Source organism: Pseudorasbora parva, chromosome 3 (genome assembly GCF_024679245.1).
Source record: "Pseudorasbora parva isolate DD20220531a chromosome 3, ASM2467924v1, whole genome shotgun sequence".
Lineage (NCBI taxonomy): Eukaryota > Metazoa > Chordata > Actinopteri > Cypriniformes > Gobionidae > Pseudorasbora > Pseudorasbora parva.
Window position 1 is genome coordinate 20,457,041 of NC_090174.1, and position 12,660 is coordinate 20,469,700.

The 12,660-nt window shown below is 38.1% G+C and overlaps 1 long non-coding RNA gene across 1 annotated transcript; it reads right to left on the reverse strand.

Annotated features, from left to right (window-relative positions):
• Nucleotides 1–1,544: 1,544 nt before the first annotated feature.
• Nucleotides 1,545–4,109, reverse strand: LOC137071818 (uncharacterized). Its single transcript, XR_010904505.1, has 4 exons — nucleotides 3,955–4,109; nucleotides 3,319–3,411; nucleotides 2,671–2,792; nucleotides 1,545–1,961 (listed from the first exon to the last, which is right to left on the reverse strand). It is a non-coding gene; the product is annotated as an uncharacterized lncRNA (long non-coding RNA).
• Between the last annotated feature and the right edge of the window lie 8,551 nt (nucleotides 4,110–12,660).

A 12,660-nucleotide genomic window follows, 5' to 3' on the forward strand; every position in this document is an offset into this window, starting at 1 on the left:
AGGATTCTCTTTCAAATATATTTATTATGCATCAGTTTAACCACACAAAGAAGACTTTCATTTTGAAATGTGAGTTTTATTATTTAATTAGAATAAATAAATATTTAGCCTATAATTAGAATAAATAATATTTAATATTTATTATAATAAATATAATATTTAGCCTAAATATTAATTCTTTAAGGAATCTACCCCTTCAGTTGAACCGGATGAGATGTGATATAATTTACCATAAATGGACAAGTAAGTGTGACGCCTCTGTTCAGCTGGGTTGTCATTGGCTGTGACTTTATCGCAGAACGCGCTGTGATTGGACTATCTGTTTTAACTCATATAAAACGGCGTTTCATGTTACAAAGTATGTTTTGGTGTTATTACGTCAGTAATACGTTAAGCTAACTATAAAGTGTCGCTATGTTCTGAGAAATGACTCCTTTACTGAGAACCCAACCCTAACCCTAAGCATTTCTGCACACTTCTATGAACTACAGCGCCATGTTTCCCATTGCATTGATACAATGACAGATATATGGGTAATGTAGTTAAAAAGGTTTCATAATGAAACAATAAATGTTAAGTAAATAACATATTTAATGGACAACTGGATATTAAAATATGTTCATTGTGTAAACCTATATGACATATATGAGGGCCAAGCTGAAATTGTATATTTTACTGTGAGCACTTTTAAAAAAACCTTTATGGCAGCTTTCCATATATGTCTGAAAACTGTGGCCAACATTATTTAGTAAACATTGCATATGCAGTTGTCCTGCCAATTTTCTCTGTGATACGCTAAGCAGACTTTGAGTTAAAGCCATTTGACATATGCTTTTTTTTTGCTCTTCAAGGGGCCACTACTGGGTCCCTGGAGGTGTAAGGGCAGTACAACATACACAGATCTATTCTCCTCATCACGGACAACAAACTTTGACTTTTCTATTCTAACGTCATGCTTGTGTATAGGTTTTGATATTGTAAGACCATCTGATGAGATACAGAAATATTTGAAAGAAATGTTGTAAAATAATAATTATTAAGTTTTCTTTTATTTTATGGATAAACACTAATAAATATAATGGATGAACCTGCAACAACTTGCCATTATCCACTTTCCAGAGTAAACAAAAACTATTTATATTATTTACACTTCATTATTACTATTAAATATAGGACCATGCACCATTAAGTAAAATAACAAGAGACATTGTCACAATTTCATCTACACCCTCTTCACGTACCTGGCATCAAAAATGTGCATGCTTTAATTTGTATTGCAGTAGTAGATGTACCAGAATGATCAACATGGATCATCTTCAGTTAAGCTTGAAGTGTTTGTAATCCTTCCCTTTATTTCACTGAAAACTGACATACTTGTCACAGCATGCAAGTATATACAACTTTTTGGAGCATTGTACCAAATATAATATAACCAGATAAAAAATGTTTACTTCTCAAGTAAAAATATTCTTGGTAATTAATTAGATAACCTAAATAAACTTGTTGAATGTGTATTTACTGTACCAAACACCATACACAATACTCACCATACTTTATCACTCAACACTTTATTGGAGGATACAGTATACAGTTGATAAAGTAGAATAAAGTCAAATTAGATTCAAGATAAATAAAAATGGGTTTTAAAAAACACATTAACATCATATTAATCCATTCACAGCTGCTGAAGCCACACAAATGAGTGCCACATAATCCCATCCAGTCAACTATGATACAGAAAACAGATTTGATATAGTGTTGGAAAATAATGATTCATTATTACAACTAGACTGGTTTCTGTCTCTTCCCTCTATCATGTTCATGTTCTTCTTCTTCTAAACAGTTCGCCCACTTGTACCCTACAGTATAATCAATGTACAGATGATGTGATCACTGATGTTGTGTAGCCTTTTCTCAACCAGAGGAAGAAGTCGTATAATCCGGCGTTCTCCAGTCCTGGTCTAAAAGTAAAACAACAAACACAATTCATATTAAGTTTAATGTACAGTCAGGTTAACCTATGTTCTTCAGTAAACTCTCCACCTCAAAATGGGCAGAAATGCCAATTTCTGATTTAAATTTACAAAGCAGCAGTCAGTACATAAAATAATATACACATTGAAGCATTATGTATAATATTTCAGCCCATAATATTAGCCAAGTACTGAACAAAAACTAATTTACCCATATCAACAGCAACCTTTTAAACAGTAGATCTTTTAGAAAGAACTAACCAGATATTTCAAAGAACATTTACTATTTGATTCCTAATATGTCCCAACTCATTATCTTCTAAAGCTACCCAGAACCATCCATGGTCTACAAAACAATGGAGAAATACATGGAGTTTATAACAACTAAATGCTTTTTCCCACACTTGTCTACTTTTATCTAAGACAAAAAGACGGTGCAGTTTTTAAGAACTGAAGGCCAAAAGTGTAATAATAATTGTATCAAAAAGGGAAAACAAATATTTACCATTTTAAATAAATCCAAGATACAGAACCTCATTTGCTTATTTTAGGAGTTATTAAAATATTTAGACATGAATAATGGTACGTATTTTATCAGAGTAGAAAGAATGATCACTGTTGAAATGAATAGTCCTTTGAGAGATCAACATCAAATTTTGTACTACACATTACAGCATTGCTTCAATACAAGACATACCAATGGACTTGCGCACTTTTCTGTCTTCTTCGGGCACAAGATGTCCATCTTCCTTCCTCACCCTAAACAAAGGACTTATTTTCTTAGCTTGCTTCGATATAAGGTCTGGTCTTTCTTCTCTTCTGTAAAACAAGAAAGTATCATTTACTCTGTGCAAATACTATTGTTTTTAAAACATATAAATTAAGACAGTTAAAAGTATGTAATAGCAAGCTATATCATAAGAATTTGTTTGAAAATGTAGATAACTCACTTGATTTTGTGATCACATAAATTATTTACATGCAAACGGGACGTTATAAACAGTGCAAGTGATCTGATTAAGAAAAAATAATTGAATATCTGATGTCATGTGACCGAAGTGGCTTTTTGAGGCTTTGCATCTGAACTCTTCATATACAAATACAGCTCTGGAAAAAAAATTAAGAGACCACTTAACATTTAGAAATCCATGTTAAGTGGTCTCTTCATTTTTTTCAGAGCTATATGTACGAGAATCATACGAATTTGACAACTTGTTAAATCTTGTGAATTATTAAGACTTCGGGAATATGTTCTTACTGATTGAGATATGGGATTTGTAAGAATAAGTAACAACAAATGCTAAATAAATTGTTTGATAAAGGGTTCAAACCAACACATACATACCATTACAAATATTTGCTGTTGCAGCTTTTGGTTTTCTCCGTTACTTCTCCACAAACAAGAATGGGTTGACTGAGTCCGAGAGGCCCTTTTGGTCTTTTCAGGTAAAAAAAAAAAAAAAGAAAGAGAGAAAAAAGTCATAATATATAATATATAGCATTATAAAGTATACTATTTAAATAACAATATTTGGATTTTACATTAAAATGCATTTAAAGCATGGTAATTGTTGTGGCTACTGTTTATTTACAACAAATATCACATTAAAAATATCAATTGTTGTGGTTACTGTTTATTTACAACAAATATCACATTAAAACTATAATAACTATATAACAATACTGTGGTAAACGCATGACATTTTTTTTTATTTTTTATTGTGCTTCTACTACAAATGCCACGTTGGAACTACACTAGTAATTATTATTAAATATTAACAAATGTTTAAATGTCTATAGCACGTCACGTGACAGTGTTTAATCACCCTATTAGCAAGGTGTGTTTATTTAGAAAGCAAAGAAATGCAAAGCCTCAGTGGAGATGATGACAGATACAATGCAGTGACTGAACATGATCGATAACGACAAGCAGAAAATACTTTATATCAAATATTAGGACATAATATGTATGACTACTCACCAACATGTGGCACACGTGATCTGATGCCAAACATCGCGATGTGTTCTGAATGAGACTTCTTCAGCGCGATTTCATACCGATAGAATTGCCGTCTAATGTTGACGCCAAAGGTTTCCCACTGAAAGCAATTGGGTTCCCAGTTCGTCCATCGCGTGACGCCGAGGGGTCTACCTGTGGCGTCTTCAGTGTGAGGCCGGGGCGCGCGCGGCGCGCGGCGCGTATAGAGACGGTGATTGCTTTTGGGTCTTTTCTTCACACAATTCAATCGTTTGGCCTCGGAATAGTTGGACTTTTTCAATAAAGTGTGCCTGTTGTCTGTTACAGTCTGTGTTTTATATCATTTAATACGCAAATGGGTAGGTTTAGGGCGGGGTGGGGTTTGACTGCTGTTTCAAACGTGTATCATAGCGTAAATAAATGTAAATACAATTGTGCTGGCTGATTAAATTGAGAATCACACTCCAACATGTCATAATGTAAAAATTATAACCCAATATATTCCATCATAACGATAACATTCACATGCCCAACACGTCTGTTTATGACGTCCTAGGTTTCTCATTGAAATCAGTGCCCTGTCAACACACCCATGTGGGGCCCATAAGGGTTGGATATGGGCTGGTGAGTGGGCCCCAACTGGGCTGCCCAGATGGGGCCCAGTTAGTTTTGTCCGGGGGTTCCATGGTGGCCCCATGTGGGCAAGCCCAGATGGGCTGAAGGTGGGCTTCATATGGGCCCTAGCTAAAACCCACATGGGCAACCCAGATTTCTCCCATCTGGGGCCCACACTACCTGGACCCCATGTGGGCTGATTATGGGCCCCTGCTATTCTACCCATAATGGGCTAACAAATTCATTTTGGGCACTTATTTTACAGTCAGCCCATAGTTCTTTAACCCTTGTAAGGTGTTCATTTTATTTTTTACACATCCAATATTACCAGCTATTTTATTAGACCCTTTATTAACCCACCACATTATTAGTCTTTTAAATCAATACAGCCTTAACAATTTATGTAAGACATACTTAACAGAAGTTTACTTTATACAATGTAAACAGATGTATACTTTACTCAATTACTAATTATATAATTTATGGTTCATATATGCCATTTACCGGTGAGATCACATTTATGATCATTTAATTTTTTTTTGTGAGAAACCAAGGAAATTCAATTGAAATTAAAAATAGAAATAGACTTTCATTACTAGTGATTATTTCTTAGAACTTAATCAGAATAGATGAAAGTGCTTGAAATGTGACAATTTTGTAACTTTGTGTGGGAATAGTTGGTGCAGAGACAACACGTGCAGACATACACACACACACAGAGATGCAGATGTTTTGGGGGGTGTACCGTGAGCAGTCATTAAAAATAAGTCCTTTTTTATATTCTTTACTGAAAATGAGCCAAGGCCAGTGAGCATAATAAAAAGCTAATTTTTTCTTTTAGCAGACATTGAAAACAGGTCCCACAGACCCAAACACCTTGGGTTAAAAAAGCTACAATAACAACAAGACCAGTAATACAATGAATTCCCTTTTTATTTCAGTAAAATTAAGAAAACATTAAGAAAACTTGTGTTCAGTGTTCCTCACTGTCAGACAGGATTAGTTACTTTCCACCTCAAATGAACCTGAAGCCTGAATTCCTTGATGGGTGCCTGTCGATTACCCCCCCGGTCCCTAGCACCAATGAGCCATCTGGAGCCTTCTCCGCATCTTTACGGGTGATTTGGCTGGTCATGGCGTTTTTCTTTAAGCCTCCTGCAAGAAACAAATATAATGGTCACTTACTTTATATGTGCCAACACAACTCTCAGCCAGGACTGTAAAGAAAACTATGTAAAGAAAAGAAGACCTGAGGTTGGATGGAGGCCGTGGAGGTAAAAGCACAGATCTGAGGGTGGATGGAGCCGGTGTGCTGTAAAAACAAAACAAAAAAAAGAATAACAAATTTGAAATAACTAATTATGTTGTGTTGGTTTAGCACAAAAAAAACTTTTACGCAAAAAATCAGACATTATGAATTTTTAAATACATTGTGGGACAGTCACTTTAAAAAAAAAAAAAACACACACAGGTACTAAGTATGTTTTTGTTGTACAACCTAACATACTGACCTGAGGGTGGATAGAGGTGAAGGCCTGATGGAGTTGCCGGACCAATTGTCGTCATCCTCATCCGACAAAATAATTTGCCTAGAAGTGTATAATATACAAGCACAATCAATGAGTTAAATCAGTGAGTTCTTTTATCAAAGTATAATATATATATATATATATTATATATATATATATATATATATATATATATATATATATATATATATATATAAAACACCTGTATGAGTTTCTTTGTTCTGCGGAACACAAAAGAAGATATTCTGAAGAATGTTTGTAGCCAAGCAGATCAAACATTCTTCAAAATATATTTGTTTTATGTTCAGAAGAACAAAGAAACTCATACAGGTTGTCAACTCATACACCCTCAACTTGAGGGTGAGTATGACAATTTTCACTTATGTGTGAACTATCCCTTTAACAAAACTCCCACAAAACTTGTCCTCCTGTGTCATTTGGAAATACAATTTTAAATAAATAAATGTAGGAAAAACCCTGGAATGTTAATGTTTGGTGATTTATGGTATAAATCTGGGCGCAAGTTTACAAAATATAATTAAATAACCATCTTAATGTGTAATGTTGACATTTGTTTTATTTTGACATGAAAACTTACATGTTAAGGGAGCAAACTGGCCCAAAATCTCAAAATTGATCACTGCATGAAAAAACGATGTTGTCTTGTCTTTAGAGGTGAATTCAAAGCGTAGCAGCTTCTCTGAAGTTACACGCGCGGTCCCGCGAGGATAAGGCAGGACACCGTAACCGATAAAACTTTGCTGACATTGACGTGGACTTTCATCAGTGATTTTACTTTAATGGTAACGTTAAATGCAACAAGTGCAAACAGAACAATTCCAGCTGATAAAAGAGTAGAAATTGTCATTTTACAGCTTGCTAATGCCTGTTCGACTCCCTTGCTAAGAAGTTTACAACCAAATATGTTACTTCAAAACAATATCTTTAGTCAGCCATTCAAAAAAAAAAAAAAATCTTAATTGCTACTGGCTTAATAACGTAACGTTACATTAAACTCGTCTGTTCATCACCATTCTTTAGGTCTAACGTTAAGCTATAACGTTACCTCACGCGGTTTACGTTTAAAGCTAGCTATGTTCCTCTTAACTAATACTTTCCAAAAAAATCTTTTGGTTAACATCATCATGCGGTAAAATCATCCCCAAGGTTATTATAAGAGGCTCTTACCTGCCTTCTGTCCACACGGCACCGTTGAACTCGAGGATCCTTAACGGACAGCAGACTGTACTACTCAAAAGGCGGCAAAGATGTTGCTGGGCAGATTTTTTTGCTCGGTGATGGGGGTGGGGCTTTCCAGATTTGCGCTGCAGAGTGCGCACTGCTTGCCTTACAGTTTGAACATTTTGTGGGGAAATCGTTAGCAAACTTGTCTTTTGAAACTCTTTCAACATTCTTAGAGTTAAATTGGGTACCCTTAAGTAGCTTAAAGCTGCAGTCCGCAATTTGGTGCTCTAGCGGTTAATAAACTGCACGCTTGCGGAAAGAACACAGCTATTTCATCTGTTTATGTCTATGACAAGCCACGCAGACACTGTGCTCCTCCGCAGCGATTCCGGCCTGAAATAGTCCCAATATAAACACTTATTATAAATGTATAATGATTTAGGGTAAGACAAAACGCAGTTTGAATAAATAATTGTTGGATGGATTGCAAATTAATGTTGTACATTCTCATTATAGAATTTTTGTAAATCTTAAAAGACAAAAAATGTTACGGACAGCAGCTAATATAATAAAATGTGTATAAAAGTGGCCCTAGCCCAGAGCCTATATTGTAAAAAATAAATAAAAAATAGCATCCATATCTGACATATCAATTTTGATTGGAGCCCATCTACTGCCCATGTGGGGCCCAACAACAGAGCCCACTCTGAGCCCATGCCCAGCCGAAGCCCAACTAGCCCAAGCGAGGCCCATGTGGGCCCCAACTGGACGTGTTTGCAGGGTGGATTACCCAGTACGTCGAAAAATGGCGATTCAGGGGTACCCTGTGCGTCAACAGCTGACGTCAGGGTCCCTTGACCGTTCGGCAACATTTGACGAGTAGGGGTGAGACTGTGTTGATTATTTAAGAACTTACATCACAAGGGGAAGCGATTCAAAGACTTCAAAGATGTTCGAACACAGGGTGGGACAGTGTGCGTTCTGTCAAAGAGAGAAAGAGAATGGTAAATTAATCGTTCAGCTTGTGCTGAACCATTGGAGACAACACTTAATACAGTAATGAGGCCTTTTGAAATACACTTGTCCAGGAACAGTGATGATGAAATAAAAGTCTTAACAGGGGAAAACGTGTATTTTGGTCACAGAAAGGATGAATTTAAACCTTTTTCCTGGGTTATTACGCAAGTCTTTTTCTGTGCTGCTTTTTTTAGTTTCAGAACAATATGCAGTGGGTTTTAAATTAGATTAAATACTACATGGCCTCCAATTCGGGTTTACGATGTTCAAAACATCTAGCTACAAGATTCAAATCCCTCCCTATAAAGCTTTGATACTCTGTGTTTCAGAGTATTGCGTAAGTATCCGCGTGGAACAGAATCATAGAGACACAACCCTGACACACAGCATGTATCAAAGTGGAATTATGTAATGTGGTTCCACAATAGAATTGTATTCCCATAAGTACTCATCTATTCACATTACTTTGACCACAGCACTGAATATTTTAGTTTATTTCTGTAGAGATCAATATAGTTATGAGCCTGAACCATTTCACCTTTATTGCTCAGAGAAAAATATACAGTTAATTTAACACACTTTGAACCAATAGCAGAGCATGTTGTCACAATACCATTAAATAAACATTGAACCCTTAAAGGGACAACTGTGTACCTTATCTACAGCTCAAATATGCGTGTTAATATTAGCCTGACGTTGTCATACTCAATCCTAGTCAGAATATGAGTCTGATACTGCTCAACTCTCGGACTAAATATAAAATATCTTAAACTGTGTTCTGAAGATGAACGGAGGTCTTACGGTGTGGAACGACAGTGAATTTCATTTTTTAGGTGAACCAACCCTTTAAGGAGCGGCTACCAGACGCTCCACTAGGGATGGGAGAGCACTCTAAAAATGGCTGGGTTAAAAACAACCCAATTGGCAACTCAGCGCTGAATAAATATTGGACAGAACACATGCTGGGTTAAATTAACCCAGTGGCATTTTAACCCAGCTGGCTGGGCTGTTGAGAAAACCCAAAATGTAGTCAATTTTTACCATTAATGGATTTGCTATTCTGGGTTATTCTTGCTGGGTTGTTCTTAAAATTTCTCCTGTACATTAGCCTAGTGTAAAACTAGACAATCATGAAAGAACAATGAAGAATGCATGTTTAGACTGTTAAAAAAATCATTTTTATTGCTTGACAAATGGTACAACACACAAATGTGTTAAAATTGGCAACAATTACAAGTACAAATATATTCTGTCAATGTATTCACATTTAAATCAAACTTTTATTTTGATGGGTTGCCGTAACCTTTGAGTATTTGTGTTCATGATATGACAGTTTTCTCAAATGAAACGGTAAATTCTCATGTCCTCAGAGACACGGCAGAGGCTAAAAAGACTACTAGCGTGTGGCGCGTGTGTGTACGCGCGCGCATGCGCCCCCGTCATTCACACAGAGACACAAAACATGAAAGAGTAATATTTCAATAATATTTAATATACACAGACACTGGTATATATTCAGCAACAGTCTGGAGCCCTGCGTGACGCGATTGAACGCAGCTGCGGGACCGAATATAGTCTACTTGTGAGTCGATGCCGTACAGATAGGCTATCGTCACATTTTTTAAATTTCAGTATGTACTTGGTACCAAAGTACCGGTACTTGTGACATCCCTACATAAAACCATGGTTAATTTTCGTTAGAGGATCATGGTTCCGTGTAATCACAAACTGTATTAATCTATCGTCTCACCTTAAAGGGGGGGTGAAACACTCAGTTTCAGTCAGTGTCATGTCAATCTTGAGTACCCATAGAGTAGCATTGCATCCTGCATATCTCCGAAAAGTTTTTATTTTTTTAATAATTATATAAGAAAGATGCGCTGTTCCGAGTCTTTCCGAAAAAAGCCGAGCGGGTGGGGGCGTGTCGTGTGAGCGGAGCTAAATAATGACGTGTGCAGCAGCGCGCTGTGTGTTGAGTCGAGCGTCATCCCTAACAGCGGAAAAAAACTTTATTCAAAATAAAAATATGGCTTTTAATCAGATACAGCCATACATCTATGATCCGGAATCAGACCCAGAGGCTGCAGTTGAACAGGAGCAGCAGCAAAAACGACTAGAGCAGGACGTCTCTATGTGGTAGAAGTTATACACTAACTATATAATATGCTTAGCGGCTTGTGTTATTTACATATTTATACTTGAATTATATCGTCGTATTTTTGTCTTTGAAGGTGTACATGTGGGAAGTGCAGTTGTGCACGTGTGTTTGTGTGTTTACGCGTGGTTTGTGTAGACAGTAAGCGGACTAAAAGCAGTCTCACTCACCCTTCTAACGTTGGGACTGCTCCATCCTTCAGCATTAGGCGATTGGGAAAATTCGGCGTCGAGCTGGGCCTTGTTTATGAAACAGTCGGCACCGAAATGCAGCGAACAGATATAAACATTCGCGCAACTCAGTTGCTGATCCGGAAAAGCAAATTACATCCACTGTTGCCTTAACGCGGGGTTTTTGGCGAATCTGTGCAGGACTGTCTTGGTCTGGCAACCAAAAACCCACTTTTTTGGTGACATTGTTATGTGCTATGTGTAATTGTCACCTGTCCAGCATCCTACAAGCCCCGCTTTGATGGGCGTAGGCTGTTGCTTTCGCTCTCTCCCTCTCTCTCTCTCTCTCTCTCTCTCTCTCTCTCTCTCACGCGCTTCCGGTAGAATTGTCCGTAAGGCCCATACAAGGAAATTCCGCCCCCACTAACGTCAATGGGGACGCATGATCTCAAAAAACTTGCCGAAACTTATGACTAACCGGAAGTAGTATTTTTGACAAAGAAATACTCCCATCAAACGTCCACCTTAACTTTTGAAACTTTGTCTATGTTTAGTATGGGATTCCAAGTCTTTAACAGTGTAAAAAGATCAGTATGCATGAAACAGCATTTCACCCCCCCTTTAACTAACACGAGTCAGTAACTACATTGCATCGGATTCTGGGGTAAAACTTTCGTCGTCTTAACGTCATGTAAGCTTAAGAAATGTTGCCGCGAAGAAAAAAAACGTATAATTATGCTAAATAAAATGATTATTGATGAAAACATATGAACTTATCTTAAACCACCAGCAACCAGTGGCTTTGCCTTTTGCATTGTCCTTTCAAAATGACTGTTTGGGAGTGAATTTAAACAAATCAAGGCGGGAAACAATTGAATGGCACTGGGACCACTGACACATGGACCACCAGAACACAATCCACCGGAACTGGGATCACCAGCACAGGGACCCCGGGATACGATTTACCGGAACTGGGATCACCGGAGAACCTCCAGAATCTTGGAGAAAGCCCTGTGCTCCTCCCAAGTACGCAGGACTGCAACAATGAAACATCCCATCACGACCCTCCAGGCCGTGTCCGGACTCGGGACCACTGAAGCAGGGACCACCAGAGCAGGGACCACCGGAACTGGAACCACCGGAATAGAATTCTCTGGAACTGGGACCACCGGAACATGATCCAACAGAATAGTCATGGAGGAAGCCTTTCTCCTCCACTTCGGAAACACTGGAGCAGGGACCACTGGAGCACGACCCATCAGAACGGAGTCCACCGGAACTGGGACCACCGGAACACAATCCACCAGTACTGGGACCACCGGAACTGGGACCACCGGAACACAACCACCAGAACTAGATCCACCGGAACAGGGATCACCGGAACACAATCCACCGGAACAGGGACCACCGGAACACGGACCACTGGAGCTAGATCCACCGGAACCATCACCGAAGGAGCAGGAGCCCTCCTTTTCTTTCTCTTTCCTCTCCCCGAAGGGGTCATTCGGAGGGACCTGGCAGTCTGTGAGGATAAGTGAAGGAGGACCAAGAGGAGGAAGACCACCTTTCCATAACTCTCCTTCACTACCACGATTGTAAATATATCCCACAAAATACCAGAATGATAAGATCCCCAGTATTCCCATCTCCCAAGCGCTAACAGGCTCATTTAGGGCATTGTTAAAAATGTCCTTACTCTGATGTCACTAACAAGGGGGGAGGGATCAAACAATGACAAGAGCACATGGCCCCACTAACAAAACCCACATGTGCACACAAGACAGGACAGGCATGTAACAGTACTTCCTTTTCTCATCATATATCAGACCGGAAATGTTTTTATTTTCAATAAAAATGAAGAACATTAAAAAGTAAAAATAATGTTTGTTGTCACCGCTGGTCATGTTTTGTATGTGGCCAGATTGTAGCTACAGTTTTGGTGTATGAAGACAGATGCTCCCAGGCCCGACCAAAAATAAAATTCTGCCTACGCCACTGCCTACAACCAATGCGAGTAAAAGAGTGGCGCATAGTTGTC